We start from the raw sequence: 7,258 nt of genomic DNA on the forward strand, positions 1-7,258 counted from the left end.
CAAAAAATATAAACTACTGCTTGGTTCCATCACAGGGAACAGCTGAAAAATCAATCTCATCTGATTAAGACAATGTTTCTGCTTTGCTTTTACCACTGACAGGCATGGTGAAGGTGTTGAAATTCTAGAATAAAACAATACTCTTTCCCAAGTATGTTATTAAAGCTTTATTGAGATGCGGCTGGTTTGTGAGGAGGACCTTTATTTGCACAACTCTAGATATCAAGTTGCAATTTTCAAGTTAGAAAAATGGTGATGAATAAACCAATAATTATGATTTAGTCCTTAATTTAAACATTTGGGGTTTGCATGAGTAGGGCCTCCTTTGGTTCAGGTATAGTTATAGTTTTTTCAGTATCTTCTGAAGGCTGAAAACTGCAGAATTAGAGGAAATGTTGCATTTGGCTTGAATTCTAGGCATAAAAAGATCAAAAGGCACTTCACTGGTGTGAAGGAGAGGTCTGTATAAAGATGTCCTCTATCATGGATATGGGGAGAAAATACTCCAGCAGAATTGACTGAGAACAAATGGCTTTCTTGTTGCAAAAGAGTAAATGCAGCATATCCTTAATAAAAGTACTGACAAAATCTCTTTTGGTTAAAATGGGAACAGGATAAGGTCTGTTTAGGCTTCTGTATTACCCTTTATTTTTCTAAAAATTAGATACAGCCAAGATGTCTTAGATATTCTGCCTTATGTGATGCAAAAATATTGCATCTTTTAATACATGTTCTGAGACTTTTAAATTTCTTTACTGGTGTTTTTATGCAAAATTGAATGGGATATTTTTTCAAAAAAAAGTTTTTGTTGGGTGTTTTGACCAGTGATTGGGTTTTGCCAATGGATTAATTTAAAATGTTCAACTTTTTATATGCATGCATGTACTTGATACAATCACCCCCATAACAATCAGTCCTTTGTCAGTCTTTAATAACAGCCTGACAGGATAGTTGTGATGGACAGCTCTGTTGCTTATCAGTTGTTTATGTTGTACACAAGCATCAGTCTAATAAAAGATAATTATTTCTGGGAGTCATTGCTCTAGGTCCAAAAATGATATGCCCTCTTGGCAAAAACATATTGCTTTTAATGTATTTCACCTGAAAAATAATTAAAGCCAGTTTGCAATGAATGTTTCATTCTTGTTGTTTGTCTTCAAAAGACACCTCATTCTAAAGAGATATTGGATGCAGCTTATTCCCTAAATAATTTTAAAAAGTCTTCATGTAACTTCTCTTGTACATTTAATTTTGAAAGCACAATAGATTTGACTTTACAGTCCACATTTATTAACTGATAGTTTTACTCCTGAGAGATAATTAAACTAAAAATGATTTGGCAAGTGTATTGTCTAAGCAGGACTCGTGATGTCTACATTTCATCCTCATGGTGCTCTGTTATCTTCTAAGGGGTAATATCAGAGTTCAAGTGTTCATCCAGTTTGTTCTCAACAGAAGCAATGTTTTTTTGATCAAGAAGTTGTGTGGTTTAGATCCAGCGATCCCATTTCGTTCTTTGTGGTTTGTGGCTTACAGAGGCATTTCTCTCCCTGGTACAGGATCCCCCAAGGGCTGGGAGGAAGACAAAAAGGTTCAGTTTGCTGAATAGGAATAGAGTTCTGTGCAACCAGGATTAGGAAAGTCCAAGTTATTTCTTGAGCTTACTTTTGTTTAATGAGCTGTGAGTGCAGAGTTTTTGTCTTTGTAAGAAAGCTCCATCACATGTAATAAATTAGGATTATGGGGTTTTTCCTCAGATACAGTGGTTCTGTATTGCTGCATGTTTTAGAAAACTGGTATATATGGGACTGAAAATAGTTTAAAAATTTTCTTCCCTTCCTCTTTTTATTACATTAAGTACAAAAAACTTTTAGGAGGAGAGCACACAAAAAGAACGTACCATTGCACAATCCTTATTTTTGACTAAATGAGATTAGCAATGTGCAGGTTATTCTTTGATTTCTGCATGGATCTACACATGCAGTAGGTGAAACAATCCTTGTTCCTCCCTCTCCATACTAGGATACACACAAAAGATGTGATGCATAAAATCTTTTAATAACCCAGCAGAATCATCATGAGCAAGGGGAGGGCAATTATTTCTCTTCATTAAACTTCTCAGTGCTTATGTTACAGTAATCAGGAGACTGTATGCTTTACAGTCTTGCATAGTTAAGGCATATCCATTTCTGCACATTCTGTAACACCAAAACCCCAAATTATACTGAAGGGTTAGCAAATACTTGTGGTCAAATGGTAATTTTAGAAATGGCTCTCAGAAGGTGTTAATTAAATCTTTAGTTGTCCTGGATATGTGTTTTAACTTTTATACAGAAATTAATACAGATGTCTGGCTGCTACAAGAATCTGTGAGCATTTGTTACTGAATGTAACCCTGAAGTTAAATCTACAAGAGTTGAAAAGTGGTTTTTTTCTGGATTTGAACACAATTCAGATATGAGTGCTTTTTTCTGCAAGGCAATTCAGCATCTGAGCATGTTTTGCCTGCACAAAGCCAGATTGTGGCACAAAGTGCAACCTTAATATTCCAGAATTAAAATACTATAAAAATAATAGTGGCAAAGCTCTGCAGATGAGGTAAACTATACAGTATCTGAGAGGTCAGGCTGAAGGAAGACAATCTAGGATTTATGTTGTACGTGGGTACTGCTGTTTATTGCTAATCAATTAGAAGAACATGGAGTCTTTGCTATTAATTTCAAAATGTGTTTAAGATTAATTTTTCCTTGCTTTCAGGAGCAATCGTAAAACATACACCTCTAAATCCCACTGGCTCTGTATGACATTTCATTAGACTTGCTCAAAATACTGAGATGAACCCCTGTAAACCACACATTGTAAGTTGTCTAAAGGCTTGGTGAATAAATGTCAGTTTACTTTTTAGATTTTCAGACTGGGGACCAATATATAAATACTCACTGGATTTGTAAGGGCTCTATTCCAGTAATATTCATTTTGGGTTTTTACTCTGATCCAAGTCCAGTCAGTGGTATTTCGGTGTCACTGAAACACTTCTAAATTATCAGCTTTTTCAGAAGCCAAACATGAATGATGTTTTGTATTGGTTTAATCTCCTATTGCTCTAGTCATGTTCTGCTCGTGCTCTCTGTTCTGTGGAGAACTCCTTGAATTCTCAGAGGAGATTTGGGAACTTAAAAATTTAATTATAAAAAATCAATGTAGAAGCAGATACATGTTAGCAGGCTTAAACAGAAAATTTTGAAAGCATTTTGAAATTTAAGTAGGCCTGTTATTGAATCTGCTCAAAAATTTATTATCCATAACATGACAAATTTAAAGGACATGGCATAACTGAGTTCTTAATAGTTTATAAATTTGGACACTACTCCTGTATGTCAATACTGCACACTTCACCATTGCCCCTATTTCAGGAAATATGCTGTGTGGTTGGTCAGTATAGTGGTGAGTTTGGTGTTTTCTTTTTTTTTTACAAATACATGTATTTGGATTCTCCTTTTGGCCTTGGCCATCTGAAGCTTGAGTTCTTCCACAGGGCTTTTTGAGCACAGTGTCCAGAGAGCCCAGCAGGGTAAATGCTCCCTAGGGAGTACAACTTTTTGTGTCATCTGCAAAAACTTCCTTGTCCTGTTAACCACAAACCTCACCAGCTTGTGGCAGTGTTTTGTACTAGTGTGCTGCATGGAAACCTGTAACCCTCTAGGATGCAGTTCCCTAAAACAATTTATCCTTTGTGGAGTTATGTCACAGTTTCCATGGCATTTCCAGAACCAATTAGTGACAAGAGACTAAATTAGGAGAATTTCAATGGACTTCTCTATTTGCCAGGTGACGTGCTGCTGTTGACAAAGAGCTGTAGTGAGTAGCAGGAGCTGAAAATGGGGAGCTGTCATTTCTTGATATAAATTTAAGTGGCTGTTGAAAAAACAGCCAACCAAAGTTTGAGGTTCTTGCATGTGTCATTTCAAGTGGGATATTTGCCTGTAACAAAGAGAAACACAATAATTTACTGCTAACCTTGTTAATAATGATAGGGAAGCAATAATAAATCACAACTGGCATGTTTTAACAAGATGTATAGATCCTTCTGGAAGTGTTCTTGCATCTCAATTATGTAATAAAATGATACATATGTATTAAGGTCAATCCTGTTCCTTCCAAGGTGGGGTGTCACTACAGGGCATTGTGTCCCCAGTTCTGACAAGCTGTTCCTCGTGATGGTGATGCCATCATCCTCACCTGTATGTAGGTTCTCTGGAGCCGCATTCACAGTAGGAGCTGGATCACCTTCCCATTTCCCTTTAATCTGCAACTTTCTGCTGTCCCTGAGTTTTACTGGAGGCTGGAGCCAAAGTATTGTCAGGGGCAGTTCCTGCTCCACAGCCTTTGGTTAGACTGTTAATGGTGTGGTTTACACAGGAAAATATTTACTGTGTGTGCAATCTTGTTTACCCACACCATCCTCATAGATGCAGGCTCACATATATCCTGACACCTAAGCAAAGACATTTAAAACGGATAAGTGACCTGTTGCCTTGGGGTTTTGACCAAACCTTGTCTGAGTGAAGGGGCCCATGAGTAATTAGGTCCAAAGCCACACAGGTACATTGTTTTTTACTGTAACCTTTCCTTGAGGCAGGAGTTTATCAAATCAGCCTCATTGCAAAGATTTAATTGATTCTCATAACATGCTTTGAGTTCATTAGGTGAAGTAATACAATGGATTGATAACACTTCTGCAGAATGAATTTATCTTCTTTGCATTGTCTTTAACATTAGAAGGAAGACCATGCATACACTTTCATTTGTATTTATACATCTGAGCTGGTGATATTCCATTTGAAAACATTTCAAACAGAAAGAGATCCATTTGCAGCTGCTTTAGAATTCATTCAGTAGCTGGACCAAGTTCTTTTGCAAAATTTAATTATGTGCTTTCTGAAATGGCAGTAAGTGGCAATTTTCTTAATGCAGTTAGCACCATACTTAATACTATAACAATACTGATTTATACTCTTCTCATGTCTCTCTTGAACTATTGTTTAACACTGAAAAAGATTTTCCAATATTTGTTGGAATTAAAAAAGGATGAATATAAACACAAATATGCATACAGGTGTTAGAAGGTGCAGTTTCTGAATATAGTTATTTTGATCTATAATTACTTGCCAAGAATATTTCAATGATTGTTAAATGGAGAATGAAATTCAATTCCATCTACATATCATTACAAGGTAAGGGTAAGTTTATAAGACAGTGAGTGAAATGCTAATCAACCCTTCTGAAATTAAAGAGGAATTAATGATTGAAATCCAGTGGGAGGTATTTCAGGTCTAATCAGGTTGTTTAATAGAGTTGTACACATTGTGCCAAATATGCCCTATATTGAATGTGACTTGATTTTGGCCAGCAATTAATTAAAGACTAAAGAGTTATTGTGAAGACCTGCTCAGTTCTTGGGCTGATAAGTTGGTACCTTCTGCAGAAGTGTGGTGAGGCTCCATGAGGTGTTGGGCCCTGCATTACTCATGAAAACCTAAGTTCAAAGACCAGAGTATTTCCTTAGTGATTGCTGTTCTACTGTGGAATAATGCCATAGAGGCACTACATTAAATTAAGCCAGCAACAGGGAAAATATTGTATTAAGATATATTGAGAGAATGTGTTGGTATCAGTACATCAAATTAATGGTTGAATTATACTTAAAGTACTAGCAAAGCCCTACAGCTTCTCAGAAATAATTTTGAGCCCTACCAAGTTAGGTTCTGCTGATCCTGATGCCAAATGATACATAAAGATTCAACTAGTCTGGGAGAATTCTTTTAGCAAAAGGTGATACTGGAAAATGTTCTATGCCAGTGCTAATTGGAATAATGAATAAATGGAATATTAATAAGCAGGATGATTTCTTGCCAATAAATTCTGTCCCTGGGCTGGGTTTTCTCTCTGTCTCCACGCTTTGAATGACTCCACGTCTCCCTCAAGCAGAGTTTAGTACCTGAGTGAGAGCAGGAGTGTCTGGGCTTTCAGCAGGGCTTGGCCAAGGCTGAATATAGTTTAGTTATATAGCTATAGTTATAGCTGTGTTTGTGGTAGGGGGAATTCGCCATCTGCTGGCCCTGCCGAGGTTCCTACAGAGCCCCCTGGTACCTGAGCAGGGTTTCCTGCACCGGGAGAGGGGCAGCAAATCCCGCAGGAGGGGCAGCACATCCCTCCAGGGCAGCGCTGGGGCCTGCGGGCACCTGGGGCTCCTTTTAGTGCAGCGATCCGTCTGAGGGAATGAGCGCTGCAGGAGAACAGGGGTGTGGGATCCTCTGCTTGCCCACACTGTGGAATTAAAGATCTGTGCTCGAAAAAGGCACAATTATCACAATTGTGATAATCACAATTATCACAGCATGCAAACACGGCACTTTCATAAATAGATATCATCAATTTTAAGGCTTACAATAACAGTAGGTAGGATTCAACACAACATCACCTAACACTCTTAACCTCTTAAATGCTGATTAAAATTGCATGTCAGGTGCAAATTCCAGTTTTAAATTACAAAAGAATTTGCTTCAAGCAGATTTGACTTAAATTCTGAACTATTTTCCTCTATCAAACAGTACTGCATTCCTTTGTACTTGAAACTGTCAAGTGGAATTTTCTTTTGAGGTTAGAATTGAATTTAATAGGATATTCATTGAGTCTGTAACATTGGATTGTATAGGAGAATACAGAAAGTGAACAATCTATAAAATGAAAATTGTTTATTAATGTTTAAAAATTACTAATAAGGCTCGTAAAATACTAGGATAAATATTTTCATTGGGAGCATCTCAAGATTAGGTCACTGTCTATTTGTAGATGTGTTAAAGAGTTTTGTGATCTTTTAAATATTTTTTTTAGTGCGCCATTTTCTACCTTTCAGTTCCCTGTCACTCAGCCAGATGTTTGTAATTCTGAAAGCTTTTAATTTGAGTGAAAAAAATTAGGCATTGTATACAAATTGAGTTTGTTGTGCTGTCTTTTACAAGTAGAAAATGAGATTAAATTTTTTACTTTCAAATGTACAGTCAATTTAATAATTTTATTTGTTACATTTTTAAATTACTTTAGATACTTTTCTCACTGACAGCTGAGTCCTTTATTTGCATCATCAAGCCAATTTGTTTTTGTTATATTCACAAATACCTGTATCTTAAGAACCACCAAAACCTACCTCTTCCTTCATTAAAGCTTTGATAAAGTGCATTCCTCGGAAAGTAGTCAT

The 7,258-nt window shown here is 36.6% G+C and overlaps 1 protein-coding gene across 1 annotated transcript in view; it reads left to right on the forward strand.

Moving 5' to 3' along the window:
* The window catches only part of GLDN (gliomedin), a 94,186-nt gene that overhangs the window by 32,095 nt on the left and 54,833 nt on the right, over window positions 1-7,258 (forward strand). The gene's annotated exons all lie outside the window — the stretch shown is intronic.

This window comes from Zonotrichia leucophrys, chromosome 10 (genome assembly GCF_028769735.1).
Source record: "Zonotrichia leucophrys gambelii isolate GWCS_2022_RI chromosome 10, RI_Zleu_2.0, whole genome shotgun sequence".
Taxonomy (NCBI): Eukaryota; Metazoa; Chordata; class Aves; order Passeriformes; family Passerellidae; genus Zonotrichia; species Zonotrichia leucophrys.